The sequence below is a fragment of the Phocoena phocoena genome, chromosome 7, assembly GCF_963924675.1.
Source record: "Phocoena phocoena chromosome 7, mPhoPho1.1, whole genome shotgun sequence".
Taxonomy (NCBI): Eukaryota; Metazoa; Chordata; class Mammalia; order Artiodactyla; family Phocoenidae; genus Phocoena; species Phocoena phocoena.
In genome coordinates this window covers 50,042,306-50,055,227 of record NC_089225.1, presented here as the reverse complement: position 1 = coordinate 50,055,227, position 12,922 = coordinate 50,042,306, and positions in this window count along the sequence as shown.

Below are 12,922 nucleotides of genomic sequence, written 5' to 3'. Positions count from 1 at the left end.
CATAAGCATCTGTGGTGATTTTAAGGAAGGTGATCTGAAATCCATACTTGTGAAACACTAATAAAGAGTCCATCGTTTGCATGGACCGGCAGAGATAAAATCTGCCAAGATTTAGTATACTGTATAAATGAACTAACATTCACATGGGGATTCCAAAGTCTTGAGTTCTTGTTGCTGCTAGGTGATCTGCTATCTCATGTAAAAGAGTATCAGGTGTGTAGAGGGAGAAATTTTAAGCAAGGCAAGGAAAGCCGTATCCAAAATTAAGTTGTCAATGCATTAAAAACTGGACTCTTACAAAAGTGTTCTTATACCTTGTGATCCCTGTAATTGTAAGAATTATCTCCTGCCTCTGTTATTGTAACATTGAGCTTATTTCTAATTATAATAATAATATATAGTTATATTAATATATAATATATAAGGTCTGTGGCATATTTCATGAACAACAGCAATGATTTTTGCCTGTCAAGCACACCAATCTGCTCAAAGAAAAATTAAGTCTCTGAGTAACTCTTGGTGAGAAGAAAAATTACCAAATGCTTTTCTGCTCCACTGAAATTCCCTGAAGTCAAATTTTAAACAAGCTTTGTAAATAGTTTCAGATGGTTGATTTACTAAGATTTCTTAAAAATCATAACTCTCATTTCTTGTATTTAAAAACATGCTTTGGTATAATTTTCTTCTAAGAGTGTTTCAGGTTAAAAGTAGAGTTATTTATCAATTTGAAATACATTTCCAGAGATATATGATTACCATATAATGATAGCAAATGAAAAATTTTAAACAGCCTGATATATGGCACGGGTGAGCAAAGTGCTGATAACTTTGACCTGTATGTCCAAAAAGGAAAATTTATCCTAAAGTAAAAATTTAATAGAAGAACCTTTTTTATATGCAAATGTCCTTTGCAGAATTTTTATAGTCATTATAAAAGAAAACCCTAAAGTTCAAAGCATGAGGAATGTTTTAATAAATTATAGTCAAGTTATACAATGAAATTATGTAGCCATCTGAACTAGTAAGTAAGAAGACAGCATCGAAATATTGAAATAAATTTACAGTATAACATTAAGCAAATAAATACATGAAAGTGAATATATTTCACTAATTCAAAATACATGCATATGTTCAAGAACTGAAAGCATTTTCAAAAGTAAAAATAATTGTGTTAGTGTATTGGGATTTGAGGAAATTGGCTTTCCCACACTTAAAGAAAAAAAATATTGTCTTTAGCAGCTTTAAACTGTCTACCTCCTTCCATGGGGAAAAAAAAAGCCTTTTGAAACAATTATAGATTTTTCTGAGATATTTTTAAATTTCCCACACATTACTCTAATATTTATAGCATCAAATTCCAATATTCTCAGTTTTCACTAAGCAGAGAATAGCCATTGAATGTAATTTAAACCCAAGAGTCAGTTTACTGCAGTCATCTCTGTTTTAAATTACAGTACTACCAAAGCCTCCCCAGAATCAGTATGTGATCCCTCCTTTTTCCCTCTCGTGGTTATGTATATATATTTATATTGCTTCTATGTAATGATGCCTGAGCCTGACTGCAGGTGATGTCATTTCTATTGCTCAAAAATTATGGCACTCTACATCAAGTAACCAGCCAAACGTTACTATGGAAAAGAATACAAACACAGCTTTAGGAACTTGGGAAGCCTCTTCAACATATTTCCTGTGGGGACCTGGATAGAAAGCCTTTTGCCAGATGCAGGAAGATGGAATTCTTCAGGGGGTTATTTAACCCTATTTCACTCTGTCCAATTATTTAATGTTTATTTTGAGGTTCTGAACACATAGCATGCTGCAGAGGGTCTGAACTGCAGGAAAAAGCTGTTTCATACAGTAATTTCAGTCATAAATCAATTTGCTTTTTTTCCAACACCTACAATCCTCTTAAACATTGCATTTCAGAAATCAGAGTAGAATCTAGGGCTTCGCCTGAAGCCCTAAAATATGACTACAATATAAAAATATTTTTCACATATATTTTAGCAATTTTCATACCAGACAAAGTTAGGAAACTTTCTGTTAATCAAAATGAAGGCTCTACCAGTTTAAGAATAAAAAAGATACCAGAGTAGAATAAAAATGTGCGATAGAACTTTTCTTTGTGGGCGTCTTGTCTTTGGTTAACTACAGCTATCTGCCTGGAAGGGGAAAATATTTTGCAATATAATGCTAGCCTCCTTTAAAAACAGTAGCTAATGATCCCAACCAGGGGACAGAGCATAAGAAGATTGTGAGGCATATCAGCGTCAGCAAACTGCAGTTTCAAACTACAAAACAAAAGGTTTCCAAGAACCTGCCAAATTTCTGTCGTCACTGAGCCAGATTCTCTGCCAAGGAAATCCTCAGTCTTGCAACTATAGAAAGCAAGTTAAGGTTAGGGAAATATGTTAAACTAGCACCTTCCAAAGAGGGTAAGAATCCCTAGTATTAGGTTTATAACACTAATATTGTGTAATTTATTTTTCTCTTTTGGTTATATTTCTGTTACCAATCATTCAATATTTTTGCTGTGACTGAGAAATAGTCTCAGACAATACTCTTTTTTTTTTTTCAGAGAAAAAAGTCCTAAAGGCAATGACTAAAAATGTTTGTCAAAAAAATTAATTGAGCTATTTTGGGGAGGGAACTTTTAATTAGTTTTGGCAAATAGTTGCTGAACATCTACCTGATAAGAATTTGAAAGAAATGAATTAAGAGTTTCAAAGAATATTTTAAAAATCTAACTAAAGCTTTAATATTAGATGTTGCCAATTCCATTAATTGTTTTTTGGCTCTTCTAACTTCATCAAAATAGATTTTCAATTAGTTTTCCTTCTGAAAATGTACCTAAAATTAGTACATTACTTAATTTGCCACTAATAAGATGCATGCATGCATAATTCGGATACGTGAAGAGAAAGATAGGAATAATGCATTTGTTTATTTTTCTTTCATCTCCTCATTCACATTTATTAAGCGACTGGCAAAGCACCTAGCTAAGACAAGTTATTAAAAGAATTTATGAAGTTGTATATTTGCAATAAGCTTATCTTACCGCCATGTCCTTTTCTGTCAAGTTCCTGTCCTGTGACTCGGCTACCACAGTTACATATCCATTAAAGGAAAACACAAATTTAACAGTTCTTTAACTCACTGATCTCATCTAACTAATGAACATCAAGCATGATGGACATACGTCGCTAGATAGCGGTTACAAGACACCAAATCTCTCATTGCTAGCTCTGGGAGCTACATTATTTAGTAAGTCATGGAAGAGAGAAGTGCACTTTCGACCATAACCCCTGCTTGTGTTGGGTACTCAGCTTACAAGGTTTGCCAGGTAAAGGCTGATTGAAGCAGCTTTTGTTTCCAAATTCTATAGAACAAAAACCCATCCTCAAAGGACCTATCTCACAGCATCCCAGGAAACTGCAGGATGTGGATAATTAGTATTTAGTAAAAGAAGATATTCACTAAATGTTTCATGGATTATCCCAAGCAGGCTGGATACCAGACAATACCTGTTATTTAGCACAAAGCTCATGATCTGTCACATAGGCAGGCTTCTACCACTCTCACATACAGAATACATCTGTAGAAAAACAACCACCCAAAACTTGCTCTTGTGAGGTTTAAAATACATATGTATCAATGTTGATAATAGAAAAATAGTTTTAGAGTTTATTGTGGGAAGCTGCCAAAGGGTTAGAAAGGATCAGTCCCATGTTCTAGGGTTTACAGTCTGGTCAAATGCACTGCTTCTTACTTTTGTTGTGCACCAGCATCATCTGAGATGCTGTTGACACTGCAGATTCCTAAAGCCCCAATTAGGGAGTTCCAGATTCAATACGCCTGGAATGTGGTCTTGGGAATCTGCCTTCTTACAAAGCACCACAACTGATTCTGATGCCCATAGACGCTGGATTTAAGAAATACTTTGCTACATGGACAGAAATATCAATGAACTGAAGAAGATACAACATCATTCATTAATGCAATAAATGCTTGTGGAAGTCTACTATAGGAAAGGTACTATGCTAAATGGTTATAAAGCACTTATAAAACAACATATAAAAATAGAAAATAGTAAGTGTTAGTGAAAGTATGGAAGAATTGGAACCCTTGTACATTTCTGGAGGGCACATAAAATGGTGCAGCTGCTCTGGAGGACAGTATGGTGGTTCCCCCCAAAATTAAATGCACATTTACCATGTGATCCAACAATTCCACATCAGAGTACATACTGAAAAGAATTAAAAGCAGGAACTCAAGCAGATTTTTGTTCATAGCAGCATATTCACAATAGCCAAAAGGTAGAAATAAACCAGGTATCCATCAACAGGTGAATGGATAAGCAAAACATAGCATAAACATACAATGGAATATTATTCAGCCTTTAAAAGGAAGGAAATTCTGGAATCAATATATGTTGTCACATGGATGAAACTTGAAGACATTATACTAAGTGAAAGAAATCAGTCACAAAAGAGCAAATATTGTACAATTCTATTTATATGAGGTACCTAGAACAGTCAAATTCATAGAGAAAGAATATTGAAGAGCAGTTATGAGGGCTGAGAGGAGAAGAGAATGAATAAAGAGTTATTGTTTAATGGGTACAGAGTTTCAGTTTGGGATGATGAAAATTTTCTGGAGATGGATGTTGGTGATGGTTGCACAATGGTGTGAATGCACTTAATGTCACTGAACTGTACATTTAAAAATGGTTAAAATGGTAAATTTTACATATATACTTATAGCTACAATAAAATATCCAGAAAAACTTGTCATTAAAAATCATGCAAATAGTAATCAGAAAGTGTAGAAAGTACACTGGTAAATAAATGACCAAATTTGATAAAATAAATTAAATAGCCTTCTTGGTGAAGAGAATTTTCGTATGTGGTGTTAAAGGCAAGGGTGCTCAAGCCCTGTTGCTTCTACCCTCTGTACACCCCTGACCCCCCAAACACATGCAAATCAAGGGAAAATGGAAACTCGGTAATTCATCATATAATGCAAAGATCAGCCCATCTGAGACATGAAGGTAGATATTGCTTAAATTCTGTCATTAAAGAGGCAAATGTATGTATAAGGTTCTTTTTTCCCCCTTAGGCAATGGCGGACAACAACAACAAAAAGAAAATAAAAATCATCTTCTTCTTTTTTTTTTTTAAGCGGTTCGCGGGCCTCTCACTGTTGTGGCCTCTCTCGTTGTGGAGCACAGGCTCCGGACACGCAGGCTCAGCGGCCATGGCTCACGGGCCCAGCCGCTCCACGGCATGTAGGATCTTCCTGGACTGGGGCACGAAAACCGTGTCCCCTGAATCGGCAAGCGGACTCTCAACCACTGCGCCACCAGGGAGGCACTCAAAATCATCTTCTTATTCAGTAAATGAATGTGATGGAGACTGAACCATGTAATAAGAATGGATGTGATAATGTGGGCATGCTTGCAGTGTAGTAGCAAAGAATACAGATCTGGGACTAAGGGCATGGGGACTGCTGCCCTACGTTTTCCATTCAGCCACCACATGGTCTTGAGCTTTATCCTCTTAGAAATAAAATGGGACTCGTAATGCTCTCCCCGACCTGAGAGAGTTGTATAGATCACGTCTTAAAGGAAATACGTGGAACTTTGAAAGTATTTCAGTGTCAGAAAAACCTCTTCATGTGGTATGAGAAATGGCATTCAGTAGAGATATTTCTTTTGAGTACTACACTAAAACAAATCAAAACACATTTAAAACTTTCCTCAAAGATTGTCAATTAATTTTGAACTTATAAAACTTAATTAATTTTGAATTTTTAGTGGAGACAAATTATCTTTTCAGGATGGATTTTATTTTCAGCAATAAAGCCAGTCTACGTCAAAGGATTAAAATGGGATTAGATAGATGATTATGCTCTTAGAAAATTTCTAGAAATGCTGAGATGAGGGCCAGCTGTCCAGAGAGGCAATGTGCACCTAAAGATATTTAGTCAAGACTCTTGGCATCTCAGGGCCTTGGTTTCTTTACACTTATATAAACTGGGGTTTGGGGTTCAAAGAATACGTCCAGTTCATTCCCTGAATGCCATGGTGATAATAGAAAGTTTCTAAATTCTCCACCTTTACATTTTCAGGAAACCCTCAGTCTGAGACGTGAGTCTGAACACTCTAGATCCCACTTTGGGGAGCTGACTCAGATAATGAGGGGTCACAATCAAGTATCCCTGATGGAAGTCGTGAAGGGGCTCAGGATGAGGCTGCAGTTAGTCTTTGGGGAAAAGATGCACTTGTCTCAGAAAAGTACATCTCCTTTGTCCCTGTGGACCAAGCTGCCCACAGTGGTTTGGTAAAGACTCATGACAGGTACAGAGCCTCTGCTCTGGTCCAAATGCAGTCCAGGCTCATGCCCATTCACAGTGATGCTTTGGAGGAAGTTCATTCCCAAGAATAACTCTCATTTGAACAGGGTCCTCAGAACAACTATGTTCACACACGGAGCCACTTCCCACAGCGAAACCCAGCCTGTAGGTGTTGGGTAAAGACTGGTTTCAGCAAAATTATCCCAGGAATTTAGAAACACCGTTTTCCTTTCCCCTTGAGACTTGCTATATCTAGAGGAGCACCAGTTTTTCTTTTTTAAAAAGTATCTTCAAAACATAAATATGACTATGCACCTTGAATTCCAGTTTCTATACACACAGCCCTTAGACATTCCCAAGGTTCTTACTTGCTAAGGGAGGTTGCTCTTAATAAGCCCTTCACCTACACTGTGATGAACCTGGCTACTTCTCTAGCCAATGAGAAAAACAGGTTTAATCTGTGGCAGGACACCCCCTCTAATAAGATTTGCCGTGACTTAGTAATGCAGAGACAATATCAATAATTTATAATCATGTTCTGTAGGGACCTAAGTGTCCTGTGGAGGTGCCTGTGAGACCTGTATAAAGGACAATGCTGAAGAGTTTAGCCTCTCCATAATAAGACAGCGCTGCATGTCAGTAGTTAAAGAAAAAAGGAGTCTTCGCAAATGAATGAACCCTTAATGTTTTGCTGGACAAACACAAAGACCTCTTTCAAATATATCTTATTAGAACCTCTTTCAGCCCTTTGGAAGTTTGCAAACTTAGAACTGTAAGGTAAACTTTCCCCTTTGTACCCAGTATCCTGAGTGTTCATCTGTCTTACATGGGTTTCCGTAGGCCTTTCCTCCCAAGAGGGTCACAAGGCTGTCTTCACCCATAAGAGAAAGGCTGAAATCTTGATATGTTAAGAGTGTGGTGGTCTTCAGCCTCTGGCCAACGAGCATTCCACTCTTTCTGACGGCAATTCAACCCACTTATTTTAATTTGCGTCTCATTTATTTTTTTTTCCAAAACAGGACAGTCAGGGGTGCTTAAAATGGAAGCCCACATTTAACACCCCTCCCTCAACTTAGAAATAATGCTTTTAACTGTTTTGCGCTTAAGAAGTATATATATATATGAAGTAATTTAAAGAAATTATACTATGACTAAAATAATGTTTAGGAATCACTGCATTTCTTAACTTTTAGGAATCCATTAATATTTCATGTGACTACAAATTATAGAAATTCCTGAAACAGTGGCTTAAACAGAAAACCATATCATGTTAGTTTCATACACAAATCACAGCGGTCCCCAAACTTTTTGGCACCAGGGACTGGTTTCATGGAAGACAATGCTTCCTCCGCCGCGGGGCGTTGCAGGGGGTGTGTTCAGGTGGTAATGTGAGTGATGGGGGGCGACGGGGAGTGGCAGATGAAGCTTTGCTCGCTTGCGCACCACTCACCTCCTGCTGTGCGGCCCGGTCCCTAATCGGTACCGGTTTGAGGCTCTGAGGTTGGGGACTCCTGCACAAATGCATTGCACAAATGGATTCAGAAGTAGTCCAGGATAGGTTATGCCATCAATCTTTCTTCATCATTCTTAGCAGGTGGCTTTTATCTTCAAGTTTATAAGAAAGCTGCCATATCCTAAAAATTGCATCCATGTTCTAAGAAGAAAGAATGCAGAAGGGTCAAATGCTCTTCTCTTGGTGAGTGAGGCTGCTTTTTGTTAGCTTCCTCCCCAGAATCCCCTGGCTACCAGTAGCCAGAATTGTGCCCCTTAGCCAGCCCCATCTGCAAGGGAGCCTGGGAGACCAAGTATTTTTCTTGGATACATTGCCACCCCAAATAAAATTGTGGTTCTCTTAATAAGAAAAATGAATAATTGGGTAGTCTAGAAGCAGTGTCTGTCACCACGTTCTAGCCCAAATACATCCATGATGCTATGATATTCTGTTAATTTTATGTGTTATTGAAAAGAAATATATATAGAGAGAAAATAGTGTCCTGTCATAAGTGCTTAAAGACAAGCAAATTTGGGTAGAAAATTTATGAACGATCTTAGAAAAATCTTACTTTTTTCTAGATGTTCCGATCCCTATGCGATGTTCCCTCTTGGCCGCCTAGGGACCTGCTGGATCACTCCAAATAGTCCTGACTTCCTAGGTACACCCCCATGTAGACACTGAGTTCTAGAAGAATCTGCTTTGTGCCCCATCAGAACCAGATTCTGTTCATTATTTTGGAATAGGTTAATCTGTTCCAGATCAATTAATGGGTACTATCAGGTTACCTATTATTATTTTTTTTCCTGCAGATCTCTAGAGATACCGAGTGTGAATTTGAATCCAGGTGGCATTTTTGAGCTATATGACTAAACTATGTATTAACCATCGCCGAGTCTTGAGTTCCATGTGTGTAAAAATGAACATAATATCTAACTCAAAGTCACTTGTGAGGGTTTGGGACATTTGACAATGTTATGAAGCAGTGAGGCACATGAAGTCCACATTCAGAACAGCTGGTTTCAAATTCCTGCTCAACCACCAGTACTTAAATGATGTTAAATGCATTATTTACATATCTAAGTATTAGTTTCCTCACCTAAAAACTGGGATGATAATAATATTTCCCAACAGAACTCTTGTGAGATGAATACAGTAAGTGAAATAACTTTTTTAAGAACTTAATATACATCCTATTATGGAGTAAGTGTTCAGTGGATGTTGGCTTTTATTAGCAGTATTTAAGTATAGTGGTTGGCACCCAAAAAGTGCTTTAAAATATCAGTTATCTTCTACGAACTATAGACCAGCACAATTTTAAGATAATTTGATTTTATTTTATATATTTTAAACTATATATTATTTCAATTGAGTTTATTAAAAGTCTTTCTCCTCAGAGACTATAATCACAAAGTCTAATTAACATCTGATTTTTATTTGGTCTTTCTAATAGATGTTGGTCCAGTCTGGAGGTTTTCATATTTAATTGTTAGAGTGATATATTATTCAGGACAATATTACCTGTTTTTTGGATAAATGAATCCAGTGGCAGAAATACATTTTAATGTAATATCTTAAATCTTACATGTTTAATGAATTTTCTTACATAAAAAGGACTATAAATCATATCATTAGTTGCAGAGTTTAGCCAGTCCTCAAATTATAAGTTTCATAAGTCTTATTTGAAAGCTTTAAAATATAGAACAGCTATAATATGATATTTGGGTGTGACATAAAGTTTCCTTGTAAGACTAATTTTGGACACTGGTTACATTCTGAACTGCAAGTTCTGTTGACTTATAACCTTTTTTTCCAGGAGTTTGGCAAAGTCAATAAAGAACAATTAACCTAAAATCTTTTCATTTAAAAAGTACTTGGGGGGCTTCCCTGGTGGCACAGTGGTTAAGAATCCACCTGCCAATGCAGGGGACACGGGTTCAATACCTGGTCTGGGAAGATCCCACATGTCATGGAACAACTAAGCCTGTGTGCCACAACTACTGAGCCTGCGCTCTAGAGCCCGCGTGCCACAGCTACTGAGCCCAAGTGACGCAACTACTGAGGCCCATGCACCTGGAGCCTGTCCTCTGCAACAGGAGAAGCCACCACAATGAGAAACCTGCGCACCACAACGAAGAGTAGCCCCTGCTCGCCGCAACTAGAGAAAGCCCACACGCCAGCAACGAAGACCCAACACAGCCAAAAATAAATAAATAAAATAAATTTTTAAAATGTACTTGGGGATTCAACTACCCTGGGAGAATAAATGCAGTACTTATCTTACTGTGTTTCTTTTTCTCACCCTGCGAAGATTAAATAAAGACAACCCTAAAAATTATAGGCCTGTTATCATCACTACTTAGTTGGAAACTTACTGAAAGGTATCATCAAAAAATCAATTTGCAAGCACCTAGAAATCATGGGTTGCTGGGTAAAATCTGCTTGGCATTGTGAAAAATAAATCCTGTCAAATCAACGTAATTTCCATCTATGACAGAAGTGACAAGAACAGTAGACACAGAGAACTTGACAGATAAAATATATCCTGACTTTGGTCACAATGTAGCAGCAGATCCACGTAATATCGAGAAAAAATACAGTTTGGGTGCCACTTTATTAAGAGCTCCTATTAATGATTGTGCTAAATATATCTGGAAATGATACTCACTTGGAATATTGGACAAGTAAGGTAACTGGTTAGATATAAAGATGATCAAGTCCAAGACCAAATTGTGACAGGGATGATTCTGATAATTTTCTCATAAAAAATTTGAAAGGTATTAGTAAGAGAAAAACCAAGAAGGAATCATCATCATTTCGCTGCTTCTTTTTAAAAAGTCATCATGCCTTTTGCAACCGACATGCCTCTCCTCTTGACTTTATTCATGCTTTTGTTAAATTATGAATGTCAAGTTAAAGATTTGCAGCTAGAAAGGGTATAGAGAATCACAAAGTCCATGTAATGTTGCAGTGGGATCATTCTCTGAGCTTTTGGGGTTTGGAGGCCCAGGAGAGTAGAGTAGATTAATGGCATGAAACCAGATGCGCCCAGTGAGGGATCCATTGTTATGTATGACCACAAGGATTTCTTTCCACAAGAAGAGTTTAATGCATCCCTCTCATCTCTGAAGACTCGGGACATCTAACAAAATGAAAAGAGTGTGATCAAACCAGAGAAAGAGTCTTATTTTTGTGAAACATTAGTAGTTCCTAAGCAGGAAGTCAGATATCTGAATATGTATTAAAATATCAAACCATTTGGTAAAGAAAATTATTCATTTTTAAGTGAATTTTGATAAATATTAATTTTAAAGTAAATTTTGAGGAATCATATTGGCAGATTATTATTATTTGGAAATAGTGTTAAGAGACCTGATTTCAGTACATTGTATCCCAGCCTAGACAATTTAAGTTTATAAAAGTAGGAGACAGATAAACATTGTATGACTTAGCACGCAGTAGACCAATAAAAGAGTGTTTCCCTAGACTAGGGCTTGAAAATAATTTTCATCTTATATACCAACTCTAACAAATTTGTAGCAGCTAGACTTACTCTAAAGAGTGATATGATCAGTAAGTGAACCATTAGTGCACTGACCACTGTAGTATTTATATTTGATTGTACAATAAATCCAGAGGGAGTAATTATTCTTGAATATCCATTTACTCATCTTCAACTAGGCATTGGTGTCTTTATTAGGACTTGAATTAAAGACTTCCAGGTGTCATTATACACATCCAATCTGTGTAAACCTACCTGGTTGCTAAAGTCCAGAATCTAGTCCACAGAATATGTAACCGAGGACCTTTTAGGGAATTTTATTTTAACAAGACATTTCTGCTGGGCTGTGCTAATTCATCCAATCGAAATAATTATTTGATGGCTGGATTTCTCTTACAATACATCTGTGAATGGGCACTCCACACTCAGCTGGAACATTATTTTTAAAAAATCTCACTTTTAAAAAAATTATTAAGCACTTGACACACACTAACTGATATCCAGTATGTGCTGGAAAAAGTCACCAGATATTGGATAATCCCATGCTATCTTTGCCCAAGATTTCATAGTATGATGAGGGATTCCAGTGAATTAATCTCTGACTTAATTGTTGAAAGGGCTCTGGTTGTGGTGCTGTGAAAGTTCAGAACAGGGCACTTGCATTAACTTTGATTTTAAAAATTATTTCTTGTATTAACCCCAAATATCCTTGTAACTTTCCCCACATTGAGCATATTCTAAGCCTTGGCGCCATACAGAACAAGTCTAATCCTTCTTCCACATGAAAAAAGCCTTTAAAAATTTGAAAAAAAATTCTAATAGGTTCCATAAATTATCTTCTATCCAAGCAAACATTCTCCAGATGGACCTTACTAGAAATGGTCTTAATTCTCCCAAACATCTCACCTCTAACTCATCCATCACCTACAGTCAGAATTAATCATGTATTCTCCTAGCACTTTGTAGAAAATCTCTCTCCTTTTAGTACATGGAAAAATCTTAATGTTTTGATTCATTTGTGATCTCCCACACATTTTGCACAGAGCCAAAATCAATAGATTTTAATTGAATATAAACGAAAAAACATTTTAACATCTGGAAAACAAATATTATAGAATATCAAAGACTTGTTGAGAATATAGAGCAATTACAGTGGCTGGCATAGATTCTTAGAGAAATATGACATATTGAAATCTTAGGAATTCCTTTTTTTCTAATGCCATGTTTTTATTAGAGTCATTTTCTGACTAAGTGTAAAGTAGACTATAACATAAAGAAGTGATATTCAAAATATTTAACAAATAATATCTGAAGGCCATGACCCTAGTATTGAAGCAGGGTCCTAGAAGCATTGACTTCAGATTGGGAAGGTCTGGGAGTCTCGGGGAGGGCCAGAGGCTATTTGAAAACAATTTCAAAATTGTTTCGATATTTTAAAAATCAGTAAGGCAATAATAGTGCATAGTGGCTAAATAACAGGCTTTGAAACACAGGCTTTTAGCATTAGAGGTTTTAATAGAAGCCCTGCAATCAAATGCCCTCATTGTCCTGGTCATAAGAGAAAAAACTGCCTG